We start from the raw sequence: 13,845 nt of genomic DNA on the forward strand, positions 1-13,845 counted from the left end.
TCCCCACTGTCACTCCTCTTCCCTCTGCCTTTACCCATTCCCTTTCCCTTACCCTTACGGCCTTGAGGAACATTAGGGGGCTGTGGGGATGAAGTAGGGGAATATTGGGGAGCATAAGACGTGCTGGGGAGTGGTTCCTCCCCACCTTCCCCCTCCATGACAACATCACGTGATTTTTCATGCACCCTAGCTTGCCCACGTGTTAGGGGATATTGGGGAGCATAAGACGTGCTTGGGAGTGGTTCCTCCCCACCTTCCCCCTCCATCACAACCCCATGTGATACAGAACGCACCCGCACTCACCCATGTGATACACCCCGCCGCCTCACACTACCTAGGGAGAGCAATGACTCACTCACGCCACTCTCACTTTCCATACTCCTCCCTGCACTTTCCCTTTCACTCCCCACTCCCTCCACGGCACTTCCTAACGCCTCAAACAAAATACTAGGCTCATACCTGCTCGTCCGACGTGGTGTGCACTCGGGGCCACGATGAGTTATTACCTCACGTCCATACCACGTGGCAGCACATCCTACGACTCCGTCCTCGTCCTCATCCTCGTCCTCGTCATCGAATTCGGGTTCCACATCACGTTGGGGCTGGGCATAGGATGTTGCACGTGGTTTCTTGGCCAGCTGCCCCTCTCTAGCAGCACGGTAAGTCACGTACTGCCGCTTTCTGGGGGACGGGACTTTTTCATCACTGCTGGTGGTTTCCTCCTCCTCTGGCTGCACATAATCTTTATCAACAACCTCGCCGTCCAGTGGGGAATCACTGTCGCCTGTAAAGGCGTCCAGGGCGGCTTGAATTTCGACCTCTGAGAGACCTCTCGTAGCCATGTCTGAGCAGGACCGTTGCTACCAGGTGAGTGGACGAGCTGCGGGTTAGCGCGGGTTGCGCGGGGTCGCCGAGTGTCCTCGCTTGGTGGCAGGTAGGGGAAGGTCATGCGAGGATACGTACCGAAAATCAAGTGCGAAGTTTGAAAATTGTCGAAATTATGCACTTTGCAATTGCACAACGTACCGGTACGTCGACGGGACCGGCAAATGCAAATCGTTGCAACGTACCCATACGCCGACGGGACAGGGCAGGTTAAACACCACACAGCTCTGACCCAAGCCAGGTGCATCAAGAGATTAAAGAAAAACCACAACCCGCTTATCTAATTTAACATTCCACATTTATCGAATGGCGTACTTATTAACAGTGTTGTTTCCCTGTTCAAAAATGAGTATGAAGTGGACGTTCTTGGAGAAAGTTTGGATGGTATAACCTCTCGCATAACGTGGGTACAAAGACATGAGGATAGGAGGGGGCACTGTATTTTCTATGGATTTTAGTGTACTTGTCATACGGGTGTGGGGTTGATGTAGATTTTAATTTATTTATCTTTTTTAAATAGTTTTTATTTGAGACATTTAAAAAATATTTTTAAACATTTTTTTAAAAAGTTTTATATACTGTATATATATATATATATATATATATATATATATATATATATTTTACCTGACATTGAACTTTTATAATTTTGCTTTTTAATATTTTTATTAATATTATTATCTTTTTGTAATTGGCGGATTTTTTATGTATATATATATATATATATATATATATATATATATATATATATATATATCCCACCGTTGTTCTCAGTGTAACGGTGAGAAATTGGGTTTCCCACCGTTGTGGGTTCTGTTCAACTTGTTGACAACACAAATGGTACTCAACTTAGTCTCCCCTCAATGACTGATAAAGTATTCACCTCAGTAATAACAAAGGGGGGGAAGTACTTCGACTTTGAATGATAAAGGTTAATTGTTTAATGGATATTTTTGGTAGCGTTTGTAGTTTTGGCCGAGTCTAGAATAACTCAGTACCACGTGTGTTAGTCGTTCCCAAAGCGGAGGAATCTTGAACTGGAAGGGGAGTGAGTTATGCGTGAGAGGACATAATTCCCTTGGTTGGGTATCAGAATTACATATTCTTTACTTTAATAATTCTATACTTGTTAATCAACTGACATTTTTGAATTACATGACCTTTGATCATATGTAAAAGGGTTGTTAATTAAGCCATAGTTTGGGCGAAAGTCATACAGTACTGTTACCAAGCGAAACAATTTGAATATTCAACAGTGACTTCTGAGGTCATCACACCACATTCCCCACTATCGGTCATTTTTGGGCTCGTCAATAGCCTCAAGACTGGGACATTTATTGGCATGAATTGTCTTTTCGGGCTGGCATAGCCTCGAACCAAAAAAAAAACAATCACTCGTGTTCTATTTCGTCGAGGCAGTATAAACTCATCACACAATTCACTAATAATTCATAATCACTAATAATTCATAATCACTAATAATTTATAATCACTAATAATTCATGATCACTATGGTGGTACCAATCTTAAGTGGCGGTTTGGGTGGGGCACGAACCTCCGTACAGTGGTGCCACGTGTTCCATACCCGCTATGTGAACGGCTCTGATATATGTTATAGGCATCACAATAAGATAAACACATAAGAATATAATGGTAACGTATGTATTATAATATATGAAAGAACAGTAAACGATTATGCGTAAAATATTTATACAGCAATACAGAAACGTGGCATAATTATTTTACAGTGTTGCTTAAAAAAAAAGTAGTCACTTTTATTGGCTGTTACCGTCTTTCTGGGGTTGGTAATAATGTCACAATTATGATTATAAGATAATGTGCAGGAATATAAGCAAATATATGCCAGTTTCTTAGTAAAAAAAAAATATATACACTGAACCCGCGTGAGCGGCAACACTCACACACACCCAGTCCGACCTGGTCATCTGTGAGGGATAGAGGATTAATAGGCCTGTTTGGGAACACCTCTTAAAAAAAACGCGCCAAGACTTTAACCTCCTGGGTGGTGTGGAAATTAAGTCAAATTTACAATATGTACATTATAACGTAAAAGAAAATAACCAAACTGTATCCTAAAATACCACAGACGAGAGAGAGGGGGGGGGGAGGCAGACCAGGGGCAGTGTTGAGTGCAGCTGAGTGAGAGATGGAGGAAAATAGGGAAGAAAGGAGGGAGAGAGTGATTGAATGAAAACAAATCATGGCGCCACAATAGTGAGGTCATCTGGCGCCATATGTAAAACAATAATATTTTTAAACATAATTAGATATAATAAAAACAAAATAAAGAAATGAAAGCACAAGTTTATAAGTCACTCATAAAAGAAACAAAATTGACACACATCTCCCCCAGGAGAGAGAGAGAGAGAGAGAGAGAGAGAGAGAGAGAGAGAGAGAAGGCAGGCCAGGGGCAGTGTTGAGTGCATTGTCAAGCTGAGGGAAAGATGAATGGAGGGAAGGAAGGAGGGCGAGAATGATTGAATGAAAAAGCGCCATAACACCGAGGTCATCTGGCGTCATATGTAAAACAATAATATAATAAAAAACAAAATAAAGAAATGAAAGCACAAGTTGATAAGACATAAAAGAAACAAAATTCCCTAGGGTGATGCACATCCCCCCAGGAGAGAGAGAGAGAGAGAGAGAGAGGCATCGCGAGAATGGAAAACGGGGCAACACTGTACAGAGGTTCGTGCCCCACCCAAACTGCCACTTTAGAATGGTACGACCATAATAATTCATGATCACTAATAATTCATAATCACTAATAATTCATAATCATTAATAATTCATGATCACTAATAATTCATAATCACTCAGGCTTGTTTAGCCTCAAGGAACAACTCAAAATTCACATTTTCTTACAACCACTAACTTCACTTCAACACTTCCAATATTCCTAACCTCTTAATAAAAGAGAAAAGAAAACGGTTGATGAGTTTGAATTCGCCTTTCCGTTACATGATCACATTAACTTTAAAAATCTGTACCTTAACTACTATAAAAAAAAAAAAAAAAGGTTCACCTAATTGATTCATAATTCAATTTCTACTACATTCAGTTTATAAAACTATTCATGGGTAGTGTAAGTGTGTGTGTACATCAAGTCTATGGGCAATATCACATGATGGCCTCGTGCACGCCCCAAAGTCACGGTGTCTGTGAACTGAATCAACGTCTGTTATCCACGACGTCTGGGTAGCCAATCTCTACATTGAGCTTTTAATAACATTACTTCATATTGTTCACGACAAGTAAGAATTAAAACCAGCAAGGGGGGGAGAAAGGAGGAATGTGTACAGCTCACCTGAATCAACTTCTGTTATCCACAACGTCTGGGTAGCCAATGTGGCATTGTCGGGCACATAGGGACGCTACTGCCAGATCAAATGAGACTGTGTTTTTGCGATATGGTGAGGTTTAATTCTCTTCACTATTTATATAGTAGTGTACACGTGACGTTAGGACTTTTGATTGAATTGGGGAAAATTTGAGATTCATTCCTTACTACATTTAAATACTGAATTTACTGCCATCCCGCCTTAAGTTTGGGGTAGCTTATGCCATCTAGTGACGGCTAGAGCAAGTGGGACTATTTGATCCTCACAAATTACATTATCTTGGCCTTTTTTTGACTATTAATTACACATATTTGGATTCTAGCAGCTTCATTAGTAAGCATTACACGACAGTGATACGGAAAGAATTGCATACCCATTATTATTCTGTTTAAGGTTTAAACTTGGCGCCCGGCAACGACGCACAAGCAAGGGGAATATTGCACACATCTGTTATTCGTTACTCCCATAGCTCAACACTTCCAGTTACACCACCTATGCACAGATACAGAGATATATACATATAAAAATAAGTTATCCCTACATCGATCATTAACACATGAACTACTACTTAGGACAGGAGCTTTATAGACTAGTATTCAGATTACACCCTATCTAACTTAGAAATTACAGTACCTCTAAACATATACATGAATACTAAATTTGTGGCATTACATTTATTATTTTATTGTTTATTAATACATGACTTAGTTTTTAAAAACTTTCTTCTTTTTTGTTTGAAGCAAAATTTTAATGAATTGGGTACAATATTTTTAAAGGATTTTTTTTTTAATCTTGGTTTTGGGGATTATTTGTTATAATTAAACATTTTATTTTTATTTTTATTATGTGTGGAGTGATTAAAAAAATCATTGTCTTTTTATTGGGTATTTATAATCTTATTTCTGTTATTCTCTTAATATTATTTTTTACTGAATATTTTTAACAGTTGTCAATCAACTTCCGCTTATGCGTATATGGGTTACATGTCTTTGTAGAAAAGAGAATGAATAATAATTGTATATTGAAACAATGATGACAGTATAGAGGGATGCTGTGAAGGATATACTTTGGTACATACAGAATGTCACGGTATAAAATGATATCAAACTATGTAATTATATTACGAAATAAAATGAATGAAATTACTACTACTACTACCACCACTACTACTACTACTACTACTATTAATATCACCACAACCGCAGTTATCACCTGTCATTTTAGCCCTGCCTTCTGCTGTCTTTGGCTGCTGAATTATGGGGGTAATATCACCACACCGCCTCCACCACCGCCGCCACCGTCATCAGCAAATGGTTGGCAACTGACGACTGAACACAGCGATCGAACTGCATTAGGAGGACGGACGGGCACACAGACAGACCTCAAACCAGGTCGGCCTGAATTACGTTACCATAGATTTATATCAGTGTCGGAATCGTGCCAACCCATTCTTTCTTAGTGGGAAATAGGGCTTGGTAGTTGTTGATGATAATGATGATAGACTGAATTTGCTAAATAAGATCAGTTAGTATCTGTGGTGCCTGCAATAGACTATTAACTTCAACTACCGTGTGTGTGTGTGTGTGTGTGTGTGTGTGTGTGTGTGTGTGTGCACTATAGATCAAGTCGTGCCATGTTCCAAGGAGGCAGCATGCAATGGCAAGCCTAGCCGGCCCATGGGGCCAGTTATCCCAGCACAGCTTACAGAAATCGGATTTACTCCTATGGGTCATGTCGGATTTGATGACGTATGGCACCTTCCAGATCCGACCTCCTTAACACTCATTATCCGGCCATAAACGTGGACTTAACGCCCCGCCGACACACCACCTGACCCGACAAACATTTAGCAGGAAGGAGCAGGCAGCTTGTCCTTCATTATCTGCTGCGTTGGTAACATCATTATTATGGCTCGTACGTCATCGTTCGGAAGATTACGGCTACACACACCCTACTCTGTCAGTGCATACTGATGACAAGTGGGACGAAGGATAGGGCGTGGGAAAAAAACTGAAAGATGATCTGATCAAGAAAACGGATGGCGGAAAAGGGAGGGAAAGGGAAAGATGGATCAAAGGACTAAGGAAGTGAAGGATAGATTATAGGATAATAAAGGATTAAAAAGAAAACACGGATAAGAGATAAGTACAGTATTAATATTAAAAATGGAAAAGAATGGAAAACAAGTTCGGTTTTCACTGTCTGTTTACCGGGGACTTCTGAAATTAAGGTCATAAAAGAAACTTGTCAAAATATATGGCTCTGGTCTTAGTTCTAACCTCTAAACATATTTTGTCATCGGTTAATCAAATGAGCAGACACTTGAAGGAGAATACAGACAATAGTTGAACTAAACCTTTCTTGTATTCACTAGAAGTAATATCTAATTCATATAGTAAAATAGGTAGCCAAGAGCAAGAACTAAGGATCTGTACGGCTTTTCAGAATTTCCAACTAGCTAGTAGCTAATCAATCGTGTGTTTAACGTCTAGAAATACACAAGCTTTCCATCAGCCATTTCTTCCTTTTCTCCAACTTTCATCTCGATTTTTAATCTGCTCCTTTTCTCCAGTTACATTTAAGCCCCATCTTTTCATTATCTCATTCCCCTTATCTCTGCCACTGTCTTTACGTGCAGTCAGCATCGAAACACCTTTCTTCTCTCCTGTATTCCTGCTCTTGTACCCTGAATATCAGTGTGGTGAATCCGCAGCTACTGATACTCATGACTGTATTTGCCCACAGATCAATGCTATCAGTGTTGTTTGCTGGGAGTTCACTACACTGGTTTTCAGAGTCGTAGACGAGAAAAGCAGGAAAGGTGACAGGACTCATGATCTCGATTATACATATATCTCTTTACCCTGGTCAGTTATCTTCATTGATTCTCCCATGCTTCATATAACATCTTTTCCTAACATGTCCCTTTCTCCCTCCCAAAATTTATAACACCCTCTTCTACATACCTCCTTTTCATTCCACAATTCCTCTTCTTCATACCTCCTTTTCATTCCACAATTTTCATTCTTTTTGGCTCTCCTTGCCTCCTCTGTCTTCCCTGTCCGTCCCTCCATTTTTTTGCTCATTAGCCTTTCTTCTCATTTTCCACAGGAAAAAAGAATCAGACGATGTATATTTCTTGACATACCAAACCCACCTCCCGGCAAAAATATGCAGGCAGTGGCATGCTCATATATTTCACTAGACTTGACACTCCCGAGAAACATAATGTGTTGGTTTTGTTATCCCGCCGCCATCACGCACGGAAAAACAACAGTAGTGTGTAGGAATAAGTGCGTTGGTACGCAGGGAGTAGGAAAAGAGAGAGGGAGAAGAAGAGCAGTGAAGCAGGGAGAGATAGGAATTAGCAAGTTATGGAGAAGGGAGATGCACGAAGAGAGAGAGAGAAGAGAGATGTAGGGAGAGAGAGAGAGAGAAAGGGGATGAAGGGAGAGATAGAGAAGGGAGATGTAGGAGAAGGTGGAGAAAAAGGATATGCATAGGGAGAGAGAAAGATACCCGTGGAGGTAGGGATAAGGGAAGAGATGGGATATGGACGACAGGAGAGAAAGAGGAGAGTTGAAGGTGGAAGGCAAGACGATAACAGGGTGTGACAAAGGAAGGACGGCGACGGATAAAAGAAAAACATTGTAAAAGAGAACGCACTTTCCTTGTGTGAGTATCCTGTCCCATAAACCATCATCCTGTGTCACAGATTCACATGTTCCAGTGTGAGAGAACCACACTTCTGCGGACAAACGAGCCATGCAAGACTCTAAATTTCTTTGAAACTGATAATGTGGTGCAGCATAACTATTCTCGAAACAATTGGTGTGGAGATAGATATAAAAATTTGAAAATTCTTTGTTATAATTCAAAATGACATGGCCGACATCAGAACCCTCATCGATTTGCAGCTTGGCGTCATATGAAAACTGAAAAATTGCCTTGGCTGTGACAGTATCATAATTCTTGTGGCGTACCAGGTCAGCCCACTGTCTCATCACAGTGGTGTATGCGTTTGTTTTGCTACCCTTGTCGTGGATTTTTTTTTTTTTCCTGGAGAGGGGAGATTTTATAAACCTGGTGAATGTTCTGTTTTTCCAGTTAAAGCAGTAAGTTCATCTCACCTCTTTAAAAACATCAATATTTTTTGCAGTATTCATATTCTCTTGATAGTTTAAGTAAACTTGCCTGTTCTTTGTCCAAGGAATCACTGTCAAACTAACATCAGAGCTCTACTTTATTGTCATGATGAGCTCAATACTGGACTACCAAGATAAGAGTTAGCCTTGATATTTCCCGCGTCCGTTGCTTGTAGAATAAGTTAAGGGAGCGGAGAAATAGAATACAGTACAGCGGAATACATGTTACAGACGCATGATTGAGCTTTGCCAGGATGGATTTTTTTTTTTTTTTTTCTGTCCTTTAGAACCCCCCATATCACTGTCTTGAACTCTCATCTTCTCATTCCACCTTAATATTCCGTGTGTGTGTGTGTGTGTGTGTGTGTGTGTGTGTGTGTGTGTGATGTTACAAAAGCTTGCATGTGGAGTTGAATCAGGACTGCATTCCCGAGTGTATCTTTGGGACCCTTGTCACCTTTACTTTTTTGTTCCGGGTATCGTCAGACAGTTTCGCTGTACAGTAGGGATAGCCCACTCCCAGGTCTCACTTTGGCAGCAGTTGTATCTCTAGCCGGCATTAGGTGAAAACAGAGATGCTTTTACATGTTGCGAGACCACTAATCATCCATCCAAGGTTGAACACGTTAACCTTAAATCAGCCACGATAATATCTCTAATAAGTTAACCAGCGGCATTAATACTGCTGATCAGTTTATTGAGCACTAGAAAATAGTTGCGGCAGTTGGGTGGTAAAGAATATTCGTCATCATTATTGACAGTTTATATATGTGTTTGTTGTTCCTGAAGTAAGTAGACCATAATTTACGACCTCAGACCCGCCTGCATCCTGTCCTCCCCACCGTATGTATGGTGAACGATATCCCAATAACCACCCCCTGTGCCAACTATCCAGCCATCTCTCTATCCCGTCATCGAGTGAGAGGATCGTAGGGAGCGACTTGACAAAAACGTATAACATTTACTACCAAAGGAAGGATTACAGGAGATACGATATTCTCACGATGGATTCCCGATTATGCCTCAGTCTCTCTAGGTGCCATTGATCACCCTGTTGTGCCACCTGGACCCACTGAGCACTTCAAGTACCGAGGGGGACAATAAAAATGAATACCTTTAGCCGTGAGGAAGAATTACTGGAAATTGAACATTAGGCCTAGAATCAGTCGCAAGGGGACCTCTAATGTTCCATAATCTATGTGGTTACCAATGTTCATTTTTGTCAAGCCACCTAGACACACCGATTACTTCATACTCGTACTGTACATCCAGGTGGTTTTTGTTTTGATGGTGGGTGACGCCATTATTTTCTGCTGTCTGTTGGATAAGTATCTGATCACCATCACTGTAGTTTCTCTTGCTCTCGTGCCCAACTTCCCTCTCCCCTCCACAACCTCCATTTCTCCACCCCTTTACCGCCAAACATATACCAGCTTAAATGTCGATAAACTCGATAGCTGCAGGGAAAGATAACATTTGTAAACAAGAATGTGATAGACTAAAGGTTGACGGTGCGTCATTCCTGCATCGTTGATCTGACCAAACGCACTCTGTCAATGCTGAAAGAAATACAAAAGCTGTGGAAGAGGTTAGGAGAATGGAGGGGGAGGGGGGGGCGGTTATGCGTATGGACAGGGCAAGAGAAGAAGATTAAATTGTTTCATTACCCACCAAAACGACGAGCATCACCTGAGGGAGAAAGAGAGAGAGAGAGAGAGACGCATTAGCACGTCCACGGGCAGAAAAAAGTTAAAAAATTTATATTCAAGTCGTAAGCTCTACAGCATTTGGGATTGGAACTTATGGCCATGCGATCCTCAGTCTACTCCTTTTATCCATGTGGTCACCATCTCTTGTGAGTGATTTAGAGGAGCATATTTCCCTGCGAGACAAGAGAAAGCAGGGGTCATGTTGTGGCTGTACATGAGTTGCCCTAGGGTTGTTGTGCTGATGGCCAACGGTGGCGGGTCTTTGTGAGATTGAGACAAAGTATTAGAAAGAAAAAGCAATGGGGGGTGAGAACAGGAAACGTAAAACGACGTGGTATGACAGGGACAAATAATGATACTGCTTGGAAGGTTTTGGTATGGATGAGGAAAAAGTAATCATTAACCCCTTAATTGCGGGGCGTCACTTTCGTGACACTTGGGAGCAAGGGATCATACCATGGGGCATCACTTTTGTGATTCTGTGTTATTTTGAATTAACCCGGGCTTTCAAGTGGTGGCTTGTATCATCTATCAGTACTGCCAATGTCCAACACTAGTCAGCACTCCTGATCTCATCTGTACTCCCATCCATTGTTGACAATTTAGCCATTTCTCCCCGTTCTTGACTCCCCTCCCTACCTCCCCTCCATTACTGTCTCCTCTTGCCTGCCTGGCCGTGCTATGCTAAGTAAATCTTCCCTGGAATTTTCCACTGATTTCATCCATTGAAATAAGCCCTATGGCCTATTCTTATACCAAATAATATATACAAAAAAGAAATAAGATAAGTGATAGTGCCATACACCTGGAAATGGCTAATTATCACCTGACAACACCTCATGTGCACTCGTTTGCTAATTTTCGCTGTTCATTTCCCCTTGAAATATGCCGTATAATCTATTCTCATAATAAAAATATATATAAGAAAGGAAGGGAGAAGGCTAAGTGATATTTACATTCACTTGGAACTGCCTAATTTATTATGTATTGTCTAGATTTCCTGCCAATCATTTCATAGCGTATATATTAGCAACTGTCACCAGGCTTACATTGGCAGCAATGCACTCCCCCTAGGCAGGCCACCACACTGTATTCAGTTTACTGTCGTCTTTCAAGGTGAAAGCTCGTCGGATTCGCGCCTGTCCAATTCCGCCGCTTTTTAGCCCCATGCAAAGGGCCCTGTGACCCCTACCCCCTACTAAACCTCATTTGGAAAGGGGTAAAGGGCTAAGTGACTGCTATGGAACGTGAACTGGCTAATTTGTCAATGAAAATGATAGACAGTGACTACGATCTTTCTGGTGAGTAAAACTGTGCAAGTGGAAATGTAAATAATGGGTAAATAATGTGTAAACAGCAAGTGAAAGCAATGAATGTAAATATAAGTGAACAGTGGAAAATAGTTTTATAAGTTACTGCAAGTGACAGTGCATAACACAGTGTAAATAAAATAGAGAATGTAAATAGAAATGTAAATGAGTAGTAATATAAGAATACGAGTATATATACTAGGAGTAATGAAAGTGAAAGTTTCACTCTAGCATGTATGAATGCTATGAGTTATGAAAGTGAATGTGAAAGTGACAGATTCACTCTCAACGCTAGTATACAGGACGAGTAAGTGAATGCTACGTATTTTACTGAAAGAGAAATTGAATGCCTACAGTGACAATAAACTACTATTACTGAAGGAAACTTATGGATAAAGACCGTAGATATATATAAGTGTTATATAGTAATAGAAATATAAATTGTGAGTATTTTTATGAATAATAAATGACAGAACACCAGTGGCGAACGATCGCAAGTGGGAAGGTCATATGCGCTCGTAATTTTCATTGCTTTCACAGTGTTTTTTTTTTTTTTTTTGGAGTATAGATACCAAACTATTTGAGAATCATAGAATAGTGTTTCTAGTGATAATACCAGGCTGTGGTAATCATATTACGGGTTGTCGGGAAGTGTAAAGTGGAGACTTCGTTACCCAACTTCAGAGGTCTCCACAAGTCCTACGGTACTCGACGAAGGCTCAACAAACATCACAGGAGAAAGCTGAAGGTATGTGCCATATGCAGGTGTAATTTTAATATTCTAGGACTAATAACTGATTTTTGGCAAATATTTTTAAGAGAGTCTGTCGGAGCACGAATATGCCCGCGGGACACGCAAGTCAAAGCTAAACAAGCCCGCGGTTTAGGGGTTAAAATTAAATGCATTCAAAAAAAAAAAAAAAGGGAATAGCATAATCGGAGCTTTAAAATTGGTGCTAAAGCTATCAGTAAAATATCCTGAGAAATGTCTGATTCCTGTGACTGCCATGAGGTGAAACGAAAGTTACAATCCTGTTAGGATTCTCGCACTCAAGGAAAGACACCTAGCCCAAAGCAAGGCTTGTGTGCGTGAAGATATCCAGAACTTTTGCTCTTGACAGCTGGAGGAGTAGAAGTAGTATGGTATGAATTATGGGAATTGTACCGTATTACATCAAATATTCAAATGAAAGATTGAGGCAGTTGTACTATCATTTATTCTTATTAGTAACCACAGACTTCCCTAAATAAGAAGCCGCCTCCTTTCCATACCTTAACCCATGTACACTAGTTCGAAGCATCGCGCACGAGTGCTCATAATTATGATATCAGAAAATCAACATAGCTCTTTGTGTCCCTTCATTTTTTTATGTCCTCAAAATAATTGTATGATAAGAGTACATACTTGAAAATGTCATAAGCATACGATATAATGCATCTCCTTAAAAAAAAATAAAAAAATAAAACAAAAATGTGTGATGGAATCAGGCATTTTATCTAAGCCTTTGGCTGTGGTGTCAGATTGTCTCCAGCAAAGTGTGCCCAGTTTCATTTTGGGGCAAGTACATACCCCTTTTTCACACATGGGAACATATATTCTATCAGTGTGTGTTTGTACCTGCGGGAACAAAGTAGTGGTTGGATGCTGTTTGGCTTATGCTGAGGGATGGACTTGGTTTGTTCTTGCACTGGGCCGTCATCTGTCCACCATCGTGATGCTTCTTTTCTTCAACACATGCACACACCCCTTTCCTTCAAAGACCAATAAACTTTATTGAGTGAGATGTTACCACAGAGCAAGAGTGTGGTGGATGAGAAGCCGTGGATGAGGAGCCACCACTAAGGTTTCTAAGGGGATAACCACTAACAACTGTGCTTTAGACATTCAAATTGGAGCTTCCTGGACCCATGTCTTAAAAATAACCATGTAAACCATCACTGAGTTATGCAGTATATCGGGCACAACTCCCTCGGAATGACGGTGAGGAAGGATGGCGCGAGAGGATAAAGAAGTCACAAGGTTCCATTCCTCCCCACACCACACCTTCGCCTCCATCTGACAGGTCTCATTGACAGTTTTGATAATGCTCGCACATGTTCAAAGCGCCATGGAAAGATGTGATTACCGAGGTCATCTAGCAACAATGAGATGTGTCTACAATAATTGGCTTCATAGTACACCAGATGAAGGTAGCTACTTAAGATTCTATTAAGCTCAATAAAGCAGCAGTGGAGAATAATCCAGTTATAAGTTGCGCTCTCTTTATAGCCCAGACTTCCAGATATAGCTCCCATCCCTCACCAGTACTTGTCATCGATATTATACCTCCCAGACTGATGCAACTACACCCATAAAGTGTCATATAATGCTATAAGATTATGACCTCACGCTATAAACTTGTGATGAAATGAAGCGATAATATCTCATTTCATT

This window comes from Coenobita brevimanus, chromosome 36, assembly GCF_032717465.1.
Source record: "Coenobita brevimanus isolate Jiangsu-jjx chromosome 36, ASM3271746v2, whole genome shotgun sequence".
NCBI classification, from domain to species: Eukaryota; Metazoa; Arthropoda; class Malacostraca; order Decapoda; family Coenobitidae; genus Coenobita; species Coenobita brevimanus.